Below are 22,938 nucleotides of genomic sequence, written 5' to 3' on the forward strand. Positions count from 1 at the left end.
CGAACAAGGAACAAACGCCATCAAAACAACGCACAAGCAAAACATTCCGCACCATACCATCATGCAGGTAACAGCCGAGTAAACCTCCCTATCCGACAAGTCGGTGCTTAAACGCCATAAAGGGAAAGACCTGTGTAGACCGGACTGGGTCACCGGTCCGGATAAATGTGAATCTCTCCAGCATGCAGATAGAACACAAGTGCGTAAAACTCACCTACGCGCTCGCCAAAGCAACTATGCAACGGTATAATTAACTGAAATTCGATCTCGTCCGCACGTTGAGACGTCCCGGAGCTTGAGCAAGACATTCATCGCTCTGCCTATCGACTACTTCTATAGGCCGAGCAATGAAGGGACTAGACAGACTGGGACTCCTCGAATGTATGCACGGATCGAATGGAAATGTGTAATATCCTCCAATGAATAAACAAAGTAGTAGGACATTCCTACACGACGCCAAATGCACACAACCACGCCGACGCAAAGGAAATATGCATATTCTCACTTGAATTAATTTTCTAGACAAAATTTGACCTCACTTGAATTAGCGGGTCAAATCTGACCTCGCTCGAAATAACAAGACAATATTCGACCTCGCTCGAATTAACGAGATGAAATTCAACCTCGCTCAAATTAGTAGGTCAAATCTGACCTCGATCGAATTAGCAGGTCAAATCTGACCTCGCTCAAGTTAACTACCAAAAGTCAGGGACTTATTACGAGAAAATCCAAGAAATTTAAAAAAGAAGGAAAGGCCAAAGGCATACGATCAAGGACAAACCAACTACTTTATTTAAAGAAAAGAAAGAGTGTCTTACAAAGGACCAAAAATTTGGGGGGGGGGGGGGGAGGCACCCAACCAAGTACAAAAAAAAAAAAACTAAGTAGAGAAGGAAAAAAATCAAATGCAACAGCTTCATTCAGCATTATCCACGTTCACACCGTCATCTCACTCTCCGCTCGGTTCATCAGCCTCACCTCCACCAACACCCTCTCAATCAGAATGTTCCTCATCAAAAGCAAGCCCATCCTCGGCCTCATCAACTTCACCAGCTTCCGGCGTCGAAGGATCATAACCACAGGCAAGCCGGGCCTCACGCGCTTTAGCTCGAGCCTATTTGAAAGCGACCTCAGAGACCTTCCTCACTGCCAACAAACCCTTATATATATCCCGCTGAGCCTCAGTTTGAACCCACATCTCGTACAAAGGGCGACGAACGTCAATAGAGGCAGGACCTTCGCTAAGGCCGCTACTCGGGTTCCTTCAACCCTCTCCAGCTCGGTCGCCTTCCCTCCCAATTTGGTCACCTTCTCTGCCAATTCAGCACTTAAACCGACGACCCTAACATCACTCTGCTCAAGCTCCGCCCACAGGGCCACTACCTTCGCCTGAAGGTCAACACACTCAGCTGCAACACCCTTGCCCACCTCGAGCTCTTCTTCCTTAGCCATAAACAGCCCCTCGAGTTCGCTGCATCTACTCATGGACCGCATCAGGTCCTCATCTTTACGTTCCAACTCCTCCCGAAGGGACTGAGGATTGCTGTCCGCCCTGAGTCGTGCATGCATCTCGCGACACTTGTCACGGAATCGGTGATATTTTGAAACCACTTTCTAAAAAACGGCGACCCGCCTCTCCTCGCGGAGGATACTCTCTGTCTCCAAAATAAAGGCAGAAGAAAGAAAAGAGAACAGAAAGAAAAAATTAGCAAGAATAGGGGATGTAAAACGAAAAAAGCAATAGACTAACCCTCAAAGCCATTCCGGTTACGCCCCCTGATAGGCCGGCATCATGGATCTCCTGAAGGGACCTGCTCTCAGTAGCGGAACAAAGAAGGGAAAATTAAGGCACCAGGCTCACTGTGTCCTCCAACAAGTCACACTCGGGGGCAATCTCGATCACGCGGGAGGAATCGTCTGTCCCCGCCTCCACCCGAGTTAATCAATCCTCAAACATTCTTATGTCCTCAGGGTCAATATCCGAACCAGATTCATAGTCATCTACGACTACGCCCTTTGCCCTCTCGCTGACCGAAGAGGAAGCACAGGCTTGTTGCGAAGTCGATGGACCACGCGGAATAACGGCAACGGCCTCCGAGTTCTGCCCCTCTACCATGATAGATTCTTCCATGCCAGAAGCAGGCACCACCTCCACGCCCGAGGGGGATACAGTCTCCTCGCCTAAATTGGCATCACCAGCGGACTCAGGCACTGCCAACACGGGCTCACTCCTCGGAGGGCCCCCGGTCTCGGGTACCCCGTCGGCGCTTACTCTTCGCCTCTTTAACGAAGCCTCTTCGCCGTTGTCTTGAGATAACTTGTCCACCAAATGAACCACGGGAAGCGGGGTCTCAGCCTGACGAGCATCCTCACGACGGCCAAGCACGGGAGGGGCCGTAGTCTATAAAGCAGTGGCGGTCTGAACGATCTCACGTGCAGCCGCAATCGGTGCAGGTGCGTGAGACTCGACTGACGAAAAGCAGGCACCAGAGCCCTCACCCTCCTCGTGCCCCGTCGACCTACCAAAGAAAGAAGATTAAATAAAAAATGAAAACACAGCAAAGGACAAAGCACCTAAAAGCAAAACGATATGACTCCCCAACTGAAGGTCTACATCCGAATCTCTCGTGGAACGGCGACCATGCACGAATCCCCATCGTGTAAGGCAAAACTTAACTCACCCTCTCACGAATATCAGCGACTAGCAGGGGAGGTGCCTTTTCGGCTGTGAAATAGAAGGAAAAAGAACAATCAATTCACCAAAAGGGGACAACGAGAAGCCGCTATCTAAAAACGATATGTATCTACGAAAAGACACTTACGGGCAAAATTCCACTCCTCAGGAAATCTGCTAGGATTTGACACAACATGCTCCGTCCTCACAAAGAAGAAGTTCTCCCCAAAACGGCGATTGGTCTTGTCATCCATCTTCACCACCAATCCCTTGGTCCCACGGTGACGAAGATGTATCATAGTACCCCTGTAAAAACTGAGCACGAAGAGGTGAAGCAAGTGGCTAAGAGAAACCCCCGGCCAGCCAATTCCGCGTACTTGGTGAGCATGAGGAAAAGTTTGTATATATATGGCGAGAGCTGAGCCGGGCACACCCCGTAATAACGAAAAAAGTCTTCCGAAAGGTAATGAAGGGGGAGTGTGTAACCAATGACAAACGGGTACCCATAAAACACGCAGTACCCTGGGTGATGTACCTGCACGACGTCTCTATCCGCGGGAACGAGTTCAACATGATCGGGATTTATCCACCTGGCCTTAAGCGCAGCAAGTGCCGTGGCGTCCATTACGGAAACAACAAGCTCATGATCGGCGTCAGGTAAATGCTTGAAATCAATCCTGGCTTTCCCCGAGCGTGGAATTATCTCATCCACGGTGGGAAAGTTTTCATCTTCTACAATGGCCGTCCCTTCTTCATGGGATGTCACACCCATTCCCGATGCAACGGTGCCGACGATTCTATCGGAAGTAAAAGGTATACTAGCCATGCTTCTTTGGTTATGCAGACGATAGGAGCTGGAATGGAGGGAGTAACAGTGGCAAGGAACTTCGAAAGAAAAACGAGTGGAAATGTAAGAACCTGAGGAAGGAGGAAAGAAAAACCTGGAGTCTTTTGAATAATATGCAGAAAACTCAGCAACCCCAAATGAAGAATTCTCTCCTCTATTTGTAAGAATGCAAACATCCCAAGCGGGAAAACCAAATGCCGCCACGTTAATTCCAAAGCAGAGGAGGCACGGGAAATGACATAACGTATCACTACTAGAAATTCGGCAAAAACCGACCAACTTTGGTCGGTTTTTTAAAATATTTTAATTTTTAATTTTTTTTTACGAAACCGACCAACTTTGGTCAGTTTTCTTTGGCTCAAAAATGCGGGAAACTATTTGTGAGTCCCGCAAAATTTATTTTTCAAGAAACCGACCAACTTTGGTTGGTTTTTGCAATTAAATAAAAATTAATCTTAAAAAAACCGACCAACTTTGGTCGGTAAATTCGGCTGATCATTTTAAAAAACCGACCAACTTTGGTCGGAAATTTTATTTTTTAATAAAATCGACCAACTTTGGTCGGTTATTTTCGTGCGAAAATACAATTAAAGAGTATAAATAAAAAAAAAAGACAATCTCAAAACAAAATGCCCCAATAGTCTAGTGGTAGAATAGTATCCTGCCACAGTACACACCCCAGTTCGATTCCCAGAGTGACTCTTTTGATTACATAATTAAAATACCGACCAACTTTGGTCGATTTTTTTTGCAATATTTTTTTTTGAATTTAATTTACTGACTAACGTTGGTCGGTAATTTTCGACCAACTTTGGTCGGTAATTTCCCGACCAACTTTGGTCGGTATATTTAAATGACCATCAAAATACCGTCCAAGCGTATTTGGTCGAGTTTTGGTCGGTAATTGGCCTTAACCGACCAAAGTTGATCAGTTTTTTTGGTCGGTATTTACCGGATTTCTAGTAGTGTATAGGGAACGTGCGTCATAATGACGCATGATAGGGTGACATCATTTCAAACTAACAGAACGGTCCGGTATGGCTCCCGAAACATCACATCGTCATCTCACTATGAAGGGTCACTCTTCGACCAATATGCTCAGATTCCTCAAAAGGTGCAACTAGCGAAGTCCGCCCACCGAGCTCGCCCAAAGGCGAACCTGATAGGCGAAGGGACTAACTGTATGGGCCAAAATCTGATCAAGGAAATTCTACTTAAGGAAGAGCAACCAAGAAGCAACAAAGCCGAAGTCGCGTGTAGGAAGCGATATGCCGGCAAGTGAATTCTAATACGGATTTGGCTGGTGGGTATGGATAGTTTCACTTAAACTTGAATCCTCTTTGGTATTGCATGATATAATAACTATGCCTCTTTCTCATGAAGTACCTATAGAATACAAACTGTTTTGAAGTCTACAACATGCATATTGTTGGTGTATTTAATTCAACAAACTTAAAGGGTTTGGAGAATGTTTCCTAGACTGATTCTACAAACAATTCAAAAATTCAATCACTCTTCCACTTGTTGCAGTAACATGCATGTCTTAGCACTAATTGGCTCATCAGAAACGTTTCAACGGACTTTTCCGTCGAAAATCTCTTTCCCACGAGCCAATTTCCGACGGAAATTTAGGATTTTTTAATATATAATTCTACAATTACTAGCAACTTGGATTTTACGCATTTTGAGTTCAATGAACCCAACAAGTTGGACAAACTTGGTGGTTGGAACTGGTCTTCACAACTTCAAATTGCAACCAAAATAAGATTGTAAATCTCAGCGTCCATGTCCAGGAACTAGCATTAGAGATGTTTTTTGTGGCGCCAGACATTAGACTATACTGAATCTACCGTTTCAAGCAAGAATCAACCCTTACAGAACAATGGTCCTAAAATAATTTGAATAAACCTTGTTAATTTACACTAAAATGTTAGAATGTTTTTATTTATCAGAAGGTCGGGCAAGTAATGCAAATTATAAGAAAAAGTTAGTTTTCTTTTTTGTAACTAAAATGTCACTTTATTTTGCCATTTCAACTACAATTCACTTTTCTTTGTTTTGTAACTAAAGAGTCGCTCTATTTTTTCCATTTCACCTACAAAGTCATATTTCTTTGTTTAGTAATGAAAAGTCACTTTGTTTTTGCCATTGCACCTATAAAGTTATTTTTCTTTATTCCGTAATAGAAAATTACTTTCTGTTTTTATCATTTCACTTATAAATTATTACTTTTCACATTCAGGTGAAACTTTTAGTGGCTTTAGCTGATGTGATAATTTTTTTAAGCCAGAGTTATAAAAATAAAAAGCCACCCATAATAACCATTTTATTGAACCGCTCCAATGATCCGAGTTATCCTTTAAAATTTATTACGTAACAAAAGATACATTCTCATCTAGGGTTTATTTTTGTCTTTTGACTATTTGTTGTTTGAATCGAAAAACAATATATGAGTTGGAGTTTGTTTGAGATTCCTTGATTTTTCTTCTCGATCCACTATCAATTTCCATCGTCAAAAGTTAAAATTTGGACTAAACTGAGAAAAAGCCTTAAGTCGTCTAAAAGGAGAGAGAAAGAGAAGAAGCCATATCAGGTCATTGGAGCAGGTCAGTAACAAACGGTAATAATGGGTGGCTATTTATTTTGAGAAAAAAGTTTTGGCTTAGAAAAGAGTTTTAACTTATATACATCTAAAGTGGTAAAAAAAAAAAAGATTTACACTGTCAGGTACTCCAAAAGCTAGCGACAAGTAATCTTAACCTAATTAATAGTGTAAGAGGGCGTTTGGCTAAGCTTATAAGTTGGTCAAACTGGCTTATAAGCACTTTTTGGCTTATCTACGCGTTTGGTAAAATTAAAAGTGCTTATAAGTTAAGTGCTTATAAGCCAAAAATAAGCCAAAAGCCATAAGTTGGTCTCCCCCAACTTATCAAATTTCAGCTTATAAGCACTTTAAGTTTGACCAAAATATTTACTATTCTATCCCTAAAATACTTCTTTTTAAAACAAAACTCTTCGTATACCCGGTTCTTCAGCTGCATATTATTAATTCCAGCACTTTTATCCAAACACGTAACTGCTTATTTTTTAAATCAGTTTCAGCACTTTAAAGTGTTTATCAACACCTAATGCTTATCAGCTACTCTAAATCAGCTAAGCCAAACGGGCTCTAAGTATTATTTACACAGAACGGTGGATATTAAATAAAACTCCAAAAATAATAGCTGTATCAACTAAAGCAATTAAAAATATCACCGAGTTTGTAGAGTGACTTTGTAGGTGAAATAAAAAAACAAAGTGATTTTTTAGTTACAAAATAAAGAAAAATGATTTTATAAGTGAAATGACAAAAATATAATGACTTTTCCGTTATAGAACAAAGAAAAATGACTTTATTATACAGTTTTCATCAGCTGGATGGTCTTATGAGAAATCGGAATGCAGTCAACATCCACTAGTTAAATAAGGCGATATATCTCTGTAAATTATGTATTTGAATATACGTAATACTTGTTCTGTCAATCCTAGGCCCTTTAATGGCTGGTCATTAGGATATTTTTGTCCAAATCTATTTATTTTGTTTTGCTTCTATTATCGAAATATATTTAGGTTTTGGCTTGGTCCATTCTGTAGCCCAATATTACAGAACTTGTCTTATTAAGATTATGACTTAATAATTGAACATATAGAGCAAGGCTTAATGTCGGTATGTTTTTAGATTATTGATGAATTGACAAAGAGAATTTGTATACGGGTAAAATCGGGCTTGGTATATCCCGGTCTCCGGTAAGATAAACCAAGCTCGAGACATGATGACAAGGGATCGGAATCAAGGCAAGAGTCTCATTGAGTCAGAGTCCGGGGGCATGACGCCCACCCTCGAGATATCGGGGTCATGATCCGGGATTGGTCTTAACCCTAAAAGACTTCGGAGAATATTGTCGGGCAATCAAGCACAACCAACAGAAGGCCGTAATATCTGCAACTGGCTGGATATCACGGCGTGGATCTCGGCACGTATCGATGAAGAATCGACAATCAGTTAACAGAAGATTTTTGACCTTTTATGGAGTTGCACCTAGAGTAGGACTCCCCTACTATATAAAGGGGGGCTGATAATTCATTAGACACATTGCAACACGTATTCAAAAGCAATATACTAACATTTTTACTGTTATCAAAAGCTCTTTTTTCTTGTTCATCAATATTGGCTACTGTGAGTCCGGATCAAGGGTGAACGTTACACCGAGGCTGGAACCATCCTCCTCGCGTGGTTTGAATTTACTATCTTTATTTATTCAATCTAGCTCAATTTATCGCTTGTATCAAATTAATCCGCGTATCCTTAAAACCACTTACAAATTCAATTGTTATCCGATTTTGAGGGTAAACAGTTTGGCGCCTACTGTGGGGCTAAGGATAGTAGTAGTGATTTGATACAAATTTCTATAACACACCTTACTTCACACTTGCTCTTTGAAGTGTTTTTGATTTCAATTCAGAATTTAAAATGTCGAACTCTCAAGCTGCCCCTCTAAACATGGATGCTGAGTTTGGCCACCATGGCGAGAACATTAACATGGTGCCCGGTAACGAGGTGCCCCCTGCCGATCCCAACGAAATTCCGGCTGCGAACCCGATCGACGCTAATGCACGTGGCCATTAACGCAAATTTGCCTACTGATCCTAAGAATAGAGTTCGTGCAGGAGTCCGATCAGTAGCCTAAAATACACGCGAAGGTGAAGGAGATGGGATCAACTTGCGGGTGATCATCGAAATGCTACATGCTCAACATGCAGCAATAGCCCAATTGCAAAACCAAAGCCACGCCCCCAGCAGAGTTGAGCCCGAGCCATCCCAGGGAAACACTTGCAAAAATGATTTAGCCACGGAGCCAAATGAAGCTGAATCCGGGACCAACCTGGAGATAATAAAGATGCTCGAGGAATTGACAAAATGGGTAGAAATGGGAGAAAAGAAAATCGAGGCCAATGAAAAAAAAATGGAGACCTACAACTCCAAGGTCGATCAAATCCCGGGAGCACCATTGATATTGAAAAGCCTAGATTCCAAAAGTTTGTTCAAAAATCTTTCCCTCCAAGTGCAGCTCCGAAGCCGATCCCAAAGAAGTTCTGCATGCTCGAAATTCCCAAGTACGACGGAACAACTTACCCAAATGAACATGTGACCTCCTACACGTACGCCATCAAGGGGAACGACTTGGAAGATGATGAGATCGGATCTGTACTGCTGAAAAAGTTCATAGAAACCCTATCAAAAGGAGCTATGATATGGTATCACAACTTACCCCCTGATAAGTGGGGATTTTGACTACTTATTTACGCCTTTTTTACTTTCGTCTTAGCTCAAAAATGTTAAAGGTATTCCTGAAAACTGATAAAATATGCTTTCTTGAAGGAGTATTGGAAAATGAGCCAAATTGATGAAATTCAACTCAAGAAGGAGTATTTTTAGACAAGGACTAAAACCAAGCAGAAAGGCCAAAGTGCGGATCGCAGAATCTTGTCTGCGGCCGCATATCATGAAGGACCTCTGTCAGAAAAGCTTTGCAAAGTGCGGACCGCACAATAATTGTGCGGCTCCAGATGTTGAAGATCAGAGAGTTCCCAGTCTTGGTCCATCAAGAAGTGCGGACCGCACTATAATTGTGCGGTCGCAGAGCTAAAGAGTGCGGTCCGCAGAATTTAAGAAGTGCAGCCGCAATTCAGAATTGTGCGGCCGCAGAAGTCCCTTCTGTCAAGACCTGCATCAAAGTGCAGACCGCACATAGAATTGTTTGGCGCAGAACCTCTGAAATGGCAATTTTGTCCGAAAATTTCAGCTGTGTAGAAATAGTCTTTTTTGACAAAATTAGGTTAAGTTTGAACATCTGAAAGTTGGGAGCCGTTTTTATTTACTGCTTTAGGAAATTTTATGATAGCTTGTCTATTTTACATTGGATTTTTATCTCTTTATCATTTTAATCTTCTTTTCTTCTTTAATTTCTTCATTTTTCTCTATGAGTAGCTAAATTTCTAGCTAGGGTTGTGACCCAACCCTATTGTGGTACTTAATGGGTGTTTGATTTAGGGATTTTTTATGTTGGGTGTGTAATATTTAGCCTAGTTCTTGCTTTAACTATAGAATTAATGGTTGCAAATATTGATTCAAGCCTATTTGACTTAGTCTCTACTTGAGAAAGAGAGACTACGTCTAGGAAAACTTGGCTAACAAGAAATTGGGGTGAACTCAAGAAATTGATAGTCCCAATTAAAGGGTTGAATCTAGAGATAGTAAAACCCGACTTGAGTATCTACTAACTGTTTTGTGAATTACCCATTTGGACTTGAGAAGCCAAATCGGGCAAAACCACTCTATTACCGAGAGGTATTGAGTGGGTAATTGTGTGTTGATTGCTATATTACGCCCCGACCAACGAAACCTGCTCTAAAGCCCACAACCCGTTAGGCAAATACCTAGGTGGAAGTCGCAACCCTAGATTTTTTACAAACTTGAAAAACAACATCAAAAATATCATTCTCTAGTTTTACATTTGCAATTAATAGCTTAATTTAGAAATAGACAAAAACAACAAAGTATGTGGAAGTGCATTTTGGACACATTATACGCTTAGTCCGAGTATATACCTAAGCCAATCTACGCCCCTGAGGAATCGATCCCGACTCCCAGTTGGGTAATTATAATTGAATCGACCGCTTCACAACCCCAATATGAGGTGTGAACTTGGGCGACATCAATTTTGGCGCTTGTCGGGGAGCTAAAAACAGATTTAGCTATATATTTGATTTTGTTTGTGATTTGTCTTCCTTTCCTTCCGTGTTACTATTCGTTTTATGAAACAATTGTAGGTGATACAATGGCTCTCAACAACAATGATCCTCTTGGAAACATGCCATTGGGGATGACGGGGATGATGACCAAGTTGAAGAGGTTCCTCTTTAACCTCAAGCAAATAGACGAGGCCGACCGCCTCAACACAATGTTCCCGTTTCACCCCCTCCTCCACAAAGAGCGGCTCCACACTGGGTGTTGCTGAATGAAGGATACGCAAGTTCCATAGTCCCGCCCCGCATTAGGGCGGGAAACTTTCAAATCACAAATGTCATGCTTACACTGTTGGAACAACGGGGATTCTTCACTATGGCTTCGAATCAAAATGCATACAAGCACTTGAAAGGGTTTGTTGACACTTGCTGGGGGAGTAAACAGACAAATGTCTCTGAGGATGCTTTGAGGTTGAGGCTATTCCCTTTCTCTCTACGCGGGAAGGCCTTGGATTGGTTAGAGAGGTTGCCAAATCATTCTATTCATACATGGGATGAATTGGACAAGAAATTCATTTCCAAGTTCTTTTCTCACGGGCATATGGCAACTCTTAGGGATGGGATTCTAGCTTTCAAACAAGAACCCAATGAGCCTTTGCATGAGATATGGGTGAGGTACCGTACTATGGTGAAAGAGTGCCCGAACAATGACATGACGGAGGCTATGATTCAACAAACTTTCTATAGAGGGATCAATACTACAAATCAATGCGAGGTCAACCAACTTGCCAGTGGAAATTTTATGACAACGTCGTATGCGAAAGCTTGTGAGATTCTTGATGAAATGGCGGATACTTCATTGGCATGGCAAAGTAGAGTAAACGTTCCTCAAGGTGATCCAAATGTGATTCACTTGCATAATGAATTACATGATCATGGGCAAGCAATTGCCGAGTTGACCACCACTATGAATCAACTAGCCAAAGCTCAACTTCAACAAGTGCAAGTTCCTAAGCAAGTCAATGAAATGGAAGGAGTTAGTATGATGGTAAACAAGAGAAGGCAAAAGGGTCCTCAAGTGCAATACCGGGTTGAAGATTATGTGGAAGATGATTGTGGGTTTGATCAAGATAAACAATACAATGAACAAGAAGAGGAGGTACAATATGTGAACAACTTCCAAGGGAAAATAAACAACAATCAAGGCCCGAATCAACAACAATGGCGACCACAAGGAAATCAAGGAAATTGGAATTCAAACAATCAAGGTAGTTGGAACAATCAAAACAACCAAGGTAATTGGAACAATCAAAGCAATCAAGGAAATTGGAATGGTCAAAACAACCAAGGAAATTGGAGTGACCATAATCAAGGCTATTGCGGAGGCAACAACCAAGGAGGGTGGAACAACAACAACAACCGGGGGTCGGGTTTTCAAAGGTCCCCAACGTATCAACAACCGAGCAACCCACCTCCCTATCCTTCCCAAGGTCCAAGTTCTTCCAACAATGAGATGTGTCGAATAGAGAACATGTGCAAACAAATGATGGAAAATAATGCAGACTCCGATGATCAATTAGCCTCTCACAACATTTCAATTCGTAATTTGGAAGTTCAATTGGGGCATATCTCACAAGCTTTGAACACTCATCCTAAAGGGGCACTACGAAGTGATATAGTGGTGAACCCAAAGGGTAGGAACAACATGGGGCATGCCATGGCCGTTAATACAAGAAGTGGAAAAGGTGGGGAAGCAACCACCTCAAGTCAAAAGAAAATTGTGGATGATGACCAATTGGTACAACAAGATGAGATCCCGAAACATGAAGTGCAAGCAAATGATGAGGTGAGAATTGATATTGATGATAATATGGAGGAGACTCATGAGGAAGTGAACCCGTCTAGGGAACACATTGTAGACATACTGGAACCGGTGGTGCCAAAGGCTAAGGCACCAACACCAAGGCCTCCTCCTCCATATCCTCAAAGGCTTGCCAAGCAAAATGGCGAGCACCAATTTGAAAATTTCATTGACATGATGAAGAGTCTATCTATCAATGTGCCATTGGTTGAGGCTTTGGAGCAAATGTCGGGTTATGCAAAGTTCATGAAGGACTTGGTGATAAAGAAGAGTTCGATAAATTATGAAACTATAAAGATGACGCATCAAGTGAGTGCAATTGTGCACTCAATGGATCCTAAATTGGAAGATCCCGGCGCTTTCACTATCCCTTGTACAATTGGGAGTGCAGACTTTGCCAAAGCTTTATATGATCTTGGGGCAAGTATCAATTTGATGCCCTACTCGATTTTCAAAACTGTTGGGATTGGGCAACCAAGACCCACATCTATGAGGTTTCAAATGGCGGATTGTACAATAAAGAGACCGCTGGGTATTATTGATGATGTGTTGGCTTGTGTTGATAAATTCATCCTCCCGGCGGACTTTGTGATTCTTGATTGTGAAGTGGACTATGAGGTGCCAATTATTTTGGGTAGAGCTTTCCTTGCTACGTGGGAGGCTTTTGTTGATGTGGAAGCCGGTCACTTTCCGGGTGGGTGATGAAAAGGTGGTTTCCCATGTGTGTAAATCTATGAGGCAACCAAATAGAAATGAAGTTTGTTCACTTGTGGATTTAGTGACCGATGTGATTATTGATGAAACAAATGCTATGGTGAATGTTGATGATACTTTGGAGGCCGTATTGCTCAATTGTGATGATCAAGAAATGGAGGGTTATGTGGAATGTGTGAATGCTTTGCAAGGAATGGGGTCGTACACTTATGAGCCCTGCAAATTGTCCTTAGATCTTGAGAATAGAACCACTCCTCCAACAAAGCCTTCAATTGAGGAGCATCTCGTTTTGGAGTTGAAGCCATTGCCTCCACATCTTCGGTATGAATTTATTGGCCCTTCTTCTACTTTACCGGTTATTCTTTCCTCTTGTTTGACTAACGTGCAGGTAGATTCCACTTTGGCAGTGCTACAAAAAAGGAAGAAAGCTATTGGATGGACTTTGGTGGATATTCGGGGGATAAGCCCCGCATTTTGCATGCACAAGATTAATTTGGAGGAAGGTGTCAAACCATCTATTGAACACCAAAGGAGACTCAATGAAGCCATGCAAAAGGTCGTCAAGAAGGAGGTTATCAAGTGGTTGGATGCCGGGGTTGTGTACCTTATTTCCGATAGTTCGTGGGCTTCTCCGGTGCAATGTGTCCCAAATAAAAGAGGCTGATGGTGGTCACCAATGATAAGAATGAGTTGATTCCTACAAGAACGGTGATCGGGTGGAGAGTGTGTATGGACTATCGCAAGCTCAACAAAGTTACAAGAAAGGATCATTTCCCACTTCCCTTCCTTGATCAAATGCTTGACAGGTTGGCCGACCGTGCTTTCTATTGTTTTCTTGATGGGTATTCCAGCTACAATAAAATTCTTATTGCTCCAGAGGATCAAGAGAAGACTACTTTCACTTGTCCTTATGGTACTTTCGCATTCCCCGGATGCCTTTTGGGTTGTGCAATGCACCGGCGACTTTTCAAAGGTGTATGATGGCTATCTTCACGGACATGGTGGAGAATTTTCTTGAGGTCTTCATGGATGATTTTTCTGTGCTCGGGGATTCTTTTGATGATTGTCTAGAAAATTTGGACAAGGTGTGAAGAAACAAATTTGGTGCTCAATTGGGAGAAGTTTCATTTCATGGTCGAGGAGGGCATTGTCCTTGGCCATAAGATCTCAAATAATGGCATTGAAGTCGACAAAGCAAAGATCGAGGTGATTTCTAAACTTCCACCTCCAACTTCAGTCAAAGTCTTGTGGAGTTTCTTAGGCCACACGGGATTTTACCGGCGGTTCATCAAGGATTTGTCCAAAGTGGTAAATCCGTGTGCAAGCTTTTGGAGAAAGATGCCAAGTTCCATTTCAATGATGATTGCATGAGAACCTTTGAGTTGCTAAAGCTCAAGTTGACCACAACTCCTATCATTACAGCTCCAAATTGGAATGTTCCTTTTGAGCTTATGTGTGATGCAAGTGATGTAGCGGTGGGTGCCATTTTGGGGAAACAAATCAACAAGATCTTTCATCCGGTCTATTATGCAAGCAAGACCATGAATAGTGCCCAAGTTAACTACACCGTTACGGAGAAAGAGTTTCTTGCCATTGTGTTTGCTATGGAAAAGTTTCTCCCGTACTTAATGGGTGCAAAAGTGATTGTTCATGCGGTCATGAAGCACTTCGTTATCTCATGAGCAAGAAAGATTCTAAAGCCCGTTCGATGAGATGGGTACTTCTATTGCAAGAAGTTGACATTGATATCCATGATCGAAAAGGAAGTGAAAACCAAGTGGCGGACCACTTGTCTCGTTTGGAGGAGGATGGGAGGCCGCATGATGGCCTTGAAATCAATGAATCCTTCCCCGATGAGCAACTTTTGGCTTTGTCAATGAAAGAGATGCCTTGGTTCGGGGATTTGGCAAATTACCTTGTGAGTGGAATCATTCCGGTTGAGTTCTCTTCAAACCAAAGGAAGAAGCTCAAAAGGGATTGTCAAGACTACTATTGGGATGAACTGTACCTTTTCCGGATTTGCACGGATGGAGGGATTAGAAGATGTGTACCGGAGGATGAGCAAAGTGAATTCTTGGGGCTTGCCACTCTTCGCCTTATGGTGGTCACCATGGTGGAGCAAGAACGGCAACCAAGGTCTTAAGTTGCGATTTCTATTGGCCCACTCTCTACTTGTCAAGTATTTTTATGAATGCCAAAGGGCCGAGGGAATCTCTAATAAAAACGAAATGCCCCTCAACACTATCTTGGAGATTGACATTTTTGATGTGTTGGGTATTGATTTCATGGGTCCGTTTGTGAGCTCTTATGGAAACACCTACATTCTAGTCGCGGTTGATTATGTGTCTAAATGGGTTGAGGCCATTGCTTCGCCCAACAATGAAGCAAGGAGTGCGGTGGAATTTTGAAGAAGAACATATTTACAAGATTTGGTACTCCAAGGGCTATCATAAGTGATGGGGGTTCGCATTTTTGCAACAAGGCCTTTGATACCTTACTCACCAAGTATGGTGTCACTCATAAAGTGACGACCCCCTATTATCCTCAAGCGAGTGATCAAGTAGAAGTCTCCAACCGGGAGATCAAGAGTATTTTGTCAAAGATAGTGAATGCCAACCGGACGGATTGGTCGAAGAAACTTGAGGATGCTCTATCAGCTTATAGGACGGCTTATAAAACACCGATTGGGATGTCTCCATACCGGCTGGTGTTTGGGAAGGCTTGTCATCTTTCGGTGGAACTTGAGCATAAGGCCATGTGAGCTTTGAAGAAGTTGAACCTTGAATGGGATGTCGCCGCAAACTTAAGGGTGGCACAATTGAATGAGCTAGATGAGTTCCAATACCATGTATATACAAGTTCATCCTTATACAAGGAAAAGATAAAGTACCTCCATGACAAGTACATTCGGAACAAGGAGTTTAAAGACGGTAATCTTGTGTTATTGTTCAATTCTCGGTTACAGATGTTTCCGGGAAAGTTGAAGTCAAAATGGAGTGGCCCGTTTGATGTTATTAGTGTGATACCATTTGGTGCATTGGACTTGAAAAATAAGAATGATGAAGTGTTTAGAGTCAATGGACACCGGGTGAAGCACTATCTTGGAAAAGTTGATGATGGCCACGTCGTGGCAGTTCTTCATTTCAAGCGATTGGTAATCTATGTTGTGCTGCGATGTTAAATCAGGTACTTCTTGGGAGGCAACCCATGTGTCTTTTTCTTTTTCTTTTTCTTCTTCTTTAGATAGGTCTTATTTTGTGCTAACTGGTTTTGAAGTATATGCAGGAATGAGTGTGCTTTGTTGGGATTGTGCCTAGAAAAAAATGGCTAAGTGTTAAAAAACTCCGGACCACACATTTATTGTGAGGAGCGCACAATCTTGAATGCCACAGCAGAAAGCAATCTGCGGTCGCACAATTCATTGTGCGGATGCACAACTGGAGACCCAAAATGCAACTTCTCTAAAGTTGGTCTGATAGAAAAAAGGGCCAATCTACAGCCGCACAAATTCTGCAACCGCACTCAATAATGTGCGGACCGCAGAATCATCGGAGGTATTTTGGTAACAGGTATAGGTGTGCGGCCACACATGAAATTGTGCGGACCGCACTCATCTCTATAACCCTTGCCACTGTGTATCAAGTATAAATAGAGGGCTTCATGATCCCATTCAGACTTTACACACTCTGCATATTCACAAAAGGCAAAAGTATAGTACTTTCATCTAAATCAAGCTTCTAACATTCATTCATCATCTTAATCTCTTCCTTGCATCACTACATTACTGGTATGTTAAATTCATCCTTAGATTTTTTTTTTCAATTTTCTTAATTTCTGTTCATATTTAGTTTGGTTATTTTGAGCCCTAATCGTAAAATTAAAGATCATGTGGGCTTAGTTTTATGTGGGTAACTTCATACTTGCTAAATGGGGGATGGGTAGACTAGTTATCATGTTTAATTGGCACTACCCTGTCTAATTTTTGCTTAGAAGTTAGAAACCCGGAATCACTGTCAAAATTTTTTGAATTGTGCATTCCGCAGATCCCTCATTTAAGACAGTTGTTGCGAATTGAATGTGAGGACCGCATTATAAATTATTCGATCCGTAGAATTTAGACTACTGTCGTAGAAAATCATGTGCGGCCGCAGATCAACCAATTCTCAGTTATCAGAGAGGTGCTTGCTTAAGGATGGAATTGTGCGACCGCACTCAAAATTGTGTGGTCGCACAAAAATTGTGCGGACCACAGAATCAGAGTTGCGGCCGCAATTCAAAATTGTGCGGTCCGCACTTTCTCATGTGCGGTCGCACTCACTATTGTGCGGACCGCACTTCTTTAGATGCATCTGATTTTTTGTGGTTTGTCTGCAACTGTTTAATGCCATCAAATTGAACTTAGCTGAATCTTTTTTCTATGAATTGCAGACAATGGTGCAATTTCGTGGTCGAGGTGATACTTCCAAAGGGAGGGGTGAACCCTCCCGAGGCCGAGGCAAAAGCAACCTAACACTCTCTATCCAAAAAGCGATAAACAAGAAAGCAACTGCCAACAGAGACCCAGAGCCTGCAGCGTCCAGTGAATATTTCCCGTCTAAGGAAGACTAAGAGGGAAATTCTGTGCAAGAGCAACCCGATGCATAATCTCAACAAAAACAGCTTCCCGGTAGACTACAACTGAGAGATGAACCTTCCTCCTCTGCTAGCTCTTCTGAGGGTTCGGAAGAGGATAGCCAAGGTTCAGAGCCTTCTTCCTCACATGCCCCCACAACACCTATTCCAGTTGATGATGATGATGCTATACCTGATGATATACATGATGACGGTTGAGGAGCTGGTAGCCGAGTTGCCGGCCTATAGAGGTCGAAAAAGAAGGAAGTCTAGGAAGATAGATTCGTGAGCCTGAATTCTTTCAACAGGTTCCGAGAATGGTGGACCCAAAGATCGCTCTCTCTTGAGCGTAAATTTGAGTTGAAGGATTTGCATAGATACAACCTGAACATGGCAAGACAGTTTCGGGAGAGAAAAGGGTGGACATGGTTCACTCAAAGCGTGGTGGACGCAAAGGAGCACTTAGTCCGGGAATTCTACGCCAATGTGGAGCATGTCAAAAAGGGGACTAAGGTGACAAAAGTGAGAAACTTGAAAGTGAGATTTGATCAAGCATCACTCACACTTACTTGGGGCTCGGGGATATGGAGCCGGTACAATACCTGGAAAAGTTTCAAATGGGTGATGCGGTTCGCCCTTGGCTAGATGAGATCTTAACATCTCCAGGACCACCACCGCCATGGATCACAACAGGGGTTCCCATTCAACGAAACACCCTCAATTTTGAAGCCAAAGGTTGGCAAACATTTGTATGCAGCCGGATAGACCCGAGCAGAAATAAAAACATTCTTCCAATCCCTCGGGCAGTCTTGGTTGCATCAATCATGCCTGGGTACCCAATCAATGTGGGTGCCATTATGTCAGCCAACATGACTCTGATAGGCAGGCAGGGTGAGAGTTTCTACCTGTATCCCAACACCATCATAGAATATCTCACGGATGTGGGAGTTGAGTCAAGGAACTTTGATACAAAGGTTCGGCCAAAGCAACCCTTTTCATGGTACTCTCTCAAAGACCTAAGGAAAACAAGAAAAAGAGTCAGTCAACTACTACCGCGGGCCAGTCTGAAGAGCCTTCGGTGGTAGCTACAGCTTCAACAGCCATACCTTCAACTGACATGCTTGCCACTTCAGCCAGGCCTTCTAGCAGTATGGATGTCGTACCTCCACCTTCATCTTCAGGGCCACCAGAAGCTTCAGTGCCTTCCTCTTCCACTTATCCACTCACAACGCTGAAAGTCTTCCAAACTCTGGCAAGTATCAACAACTGGATGCAGACAGCTACTGCAAAGATGGCTGACTTATCTAGTGCTGTAGCAGCACAGTCTTCTATCCCAGCACCCTAGATGTCTTCCACAGTGGAGGATACCTTGAAGAAGCTTCTGGATAACTAGACGACTATTATGAAATCCCTTGTGGCGCATGAAACAACGATTGAGGAGCTAGGGAAACAGGTTAAGAAGATGAGGAAATCACAGGCCTCGAAGAAAGCACTTGACAAGTTGACCAAAGAGGTGGCCAAGATAGCATCAGTTAGGGATCTTCCACTTGATCTACTGATGGAGTCAGCACCAGTAGCACCAGTAGAACCATCAGTACCAGAGGCATTAGAGGCAGCAACTGGCCAGTCTGAGGAGCCAGACCTCGCTGCCCACACTGCTGAGGCAGTGTTATAGATGTTCACCAACCCAGCTACTCCCCGAACAGAGGACGATGTGATACAGTTGGAGGAGCCTGACGGTGGTGATGATGCTATGGACACTAATGCCATATAGGGAGTTTTTCTCTACTCCTTCCCTTCCTTGAATTTTATTTTGTTAAGCATTGGGGACATTGGGGACAATGCTTATTCTTATTTGGGGGGGGGGGGGGGGTGGATCTTATTTTGTTTTGATGACAGTTGGCCTGTAATAATTTGATAACATTCTCTTTTCCTTTATATATATGTACATATTCTTCTTTCTCTCTATTAATGTCTATATTCGCTTTCCCTTTCTTATTTTGTATATTCAGTTATGCTTTCGGTGGTTTATTTCATAGCTTCGGTAGTTTATTTTCTTAGTAGTCAATATTTAGCTTAATAGCTTCTTATTTACGTTGATAGCTTCTTTTTGACTAGATAGCTTCTTTTTATGTTTAAGTGATCAATAAGCCTTTGGTTTTCTTAATGCCACTGTTCTTTGCAAAGGTGGTTTCTGTGTGAACCGGGTGACTCTTCCCCACGATGGATGGCGTGACAACCTTCTTAAGGGATTGAGTCCGTTTTTAATGTTTAGGTAAAAATAGTAGTAATGAATAAAAGGGTCAAGCATGCTTCACTTGGTACCAACACATTTAACTACGACCTTATGGCTTAAAAAAATCTTGGGAAGAAATAGCTCTAGTTAGTGACCTTTTGACTCTTGTGTTGACTTTAGTTGAACCACTAGCGAATTTCAATCTTAAATATGGTTATTGTGGGTCCTCGACTCTTTTTTCTTTAACAATCCAGTTGTGTGAGAAGTGAGATTTTTATTGCAAGTCCAAGTACATGTGCGAATGGTCCAGAACTTACCCCGAATGTGTTTCTAGGCGAAATTCTAAGTTTTTCTTAGCTAGAGAAGTGATTGTAGGCTCTCCTTGACCTGCTTGAAACTTTCCATGTCCCACCAATATTGCTCTCCCTAGTCAACCCATTTGAGCCTAAGACCTTTTTTCAATCGATAACCACGTTACAAGCCGTTACCCGTTTTGTAGTGACCCTCTATTCGAACCGTAGCTTTCCTTAACACTCTTGAGAAGCAATTGGCTAAAACATAAGTTTGGGGGAGAGATGAGGAGTTTGAAAGTGGTATCAAGGCACAAAAAGAGATGAAATGAAGAAAAGGAAAGGGAAAGAAAAAGAAAGAAAGAACAAAAGAAAAATGCAAGAAGAAAGTGAATAAAGTGAAGAGTTGAAGGGATTCAAAGAAAGCAATGATGCAAAGCATGGAGAAAACAAAGAAGGAGATAATGAACATTATGATCGAGAAAGAGTGATGTTAAGTCTCTCTAGTTCCCCTAAGGAAAAGAAAATGACTCAAAGATTTAGCAAAACATGAGCCAAAAAGAGAAAAAAAATGGAGTGCTTAAGGAAAGATGAACCCATTTCTATTCCAACATGTCCTACCTTTGTCCAAAAGCCTTCGTTACATTCCGCAAAAGCCCTACATGATTTCAAGCCGACTGAACTTACACTAGTGGTGATTTACATGAGAGGCAAACATATGGTACTTAGAGCCGTACTTGTGACATTCTTTTGAGAGAGATGAGCGAACTTCTCACAAATCCTTGAATTGAGTGCCACAATCTTAAGTGATATATGCTAGCAGAGAGTAGAGGAGAAGGAGTTTGGAATCCACAATGACCTACATGAGAGAGCGGGCTTCCTTGATGAATAAAGTCAACTCTTGATACTCTAGTATCACATTAGAACTATTGTGCTTAAATATTCAATTCATTGCCTTGTTGATAATACATAAGTGTTGTGGGTAACTGTTGGTCCTAATTGATGTGTGTTTGATTCACCTTAGCATAGTTGGAATAGCTATTTTCTTGTTGAGGTGGGAATTGCCTTATTTTATTGAGGACAAGCAAAAGCTTAAGTTTGGGGGAGTTGATAAGTGGAGATTTTGACTACTTATTTGTGCCTTTTTACTTTCGTCTGAGCTGAAAATGTTAAAAGGTATTCCCGAAAACTGATAAAATATGCTTTCTTGCAGGAGTATTAGAAAATGAGCCAAAATGCGACAACAGATGTTGAAGATTAGAGAGTTCCAAGTCTTGGTCCATCGAGAAGTGCGGACCGCACCATAATTGTGCGGCCGCAGAACTAAAGAGTGCGGCCGCAGAACTAAAGATTGCGGCCGCACCCAAAAATGTGCGGACCGCAAAAGTTAAGAAGTGCAGCCCCAATTCAGAATTGTGCGGCCACAGAAGTCCCTCCTGTCAAGAACTGCATCAAAGTTCGGACCGCACACAAAATTGTGCGGCCGCAGAACCTCCGAAAGGGCAATTTTGTCTGAAAATTTCAGCTGTGTATAAATAGTTTTTTTGACAAAATTAGGTTAAGTTTGAACATCTGAAAGTTGGGAGACATTTTTATTTACTTCTTTAGGAAATTTTATGATAGGTTGTCTATTTTACATTGTATTTTTATCTCTTTATCATTTTAATATGAGATTAATCTTCTTTTCTTCTTTAATTTCTTCATTTTTCTCTATGAGTAGCTAAATTTCTAGCTAGGGTTGTGACCCAACCCTAATGTGGGTACCTAATGGGTGTTTGATTTAGGGCTTGTTTATGGTTGGGTGTGTAATATTTAGCCTAGTTCTTGCTTTAATTGTAGAATTAATGGTTGCAAATATTGATTCACGCCTATTTGACTTAGTCTCTACTTGAGAAAGAGAGATTGAGTTTAGGAAAGCTTGGCTAACAAGAAAATGGGGTGAACTCAAGAAATTAGTCCCAATTAAAGGGTTGAATCTAGTGATAGTAAAACCCACATTGAGCATCTATCAACTATTTTGTGAATTACCCATTTGGACTTGAGAAAGCCAAATTGGGCAAAACCACTCTATTACCGAGAGGTATTGAGTGGGTGATTATGTGTTGATTGCTATATTCCTCATCGCAGATACCAATTCCACTACGCTGATGTTAAAATTGTAATCTAACAACCTAGGATAAGTGGAATCCCGTGTCCGCGATACCTCTTTTCCTTACACGTATCTGTTATTCTGTCCACGATTAGTTCTTCTTTCGAAAGCGAACCTATCCGAGGACCCGAACCCTTTTTTGCCACGTCCCTTGGCTCTATCGCAAGGCAAGAAATGGCACTTAGAAGATCACTAGTCTGCTTCAAATCATCCTTGAACTTATCCCGGTTCTTGTCTCGAGCCTGCCCCTTGATTGATGTCGGGAACCCGAGCTGATCATATTTTATCCTTATTTTTTATTCGCAGTTGTTATGGACATCCGCCCATGTGGTTACTTGGAATTGGAGTAGGCTTTCCTTTAACTTTAGGGAGGGGTGAGAGCTAGGGGTGTTTAAAACCGAACTAAAATCGAAAACCGAATCGCAAAAGTGGCTTAATGGATTATTGGTATCGGGTTATCGGTTTAATGATGGGGAACAAATTGACATACTTTTATTATCAGCTTATCGGTTTGGATCCTGAATATATCCTCCTTCTTTGCTTGAACTTTTCTGGCCCTAGCAGGGGCCTTAATGAATGAATCTGCAAGCAATTCAAAAGAGTCAATTGAATGCTCGGGTAAAAGCGAATACCATGTCAAGACCCCCTTCGTGAGGATTTCTCTAAACTTTTCCAGTAGAACCGATTCGATCTCATGTTGGGACAAATCATTCCATTTTATTGTGTAAGTTGTGATGTTCTCCTGAGGGTCCAAAGCCCATCGTATTTTG

Source organism: Nicotiana attenuata, unplaced genomic scaffold (assembly GCF_001879085.1).
Source record: "Nicotiana attenuata strain UT unplaced genomic scaffold, NIATTr2, whole genome shotgun sequence".
Classification (NCBI taxonomy): Eukaryota; Viridiplantae; Streptophyta; class Magnoliopsida; order Solanales; family Solanaceae; genus Nicotiana; species Nicotiana attenuata.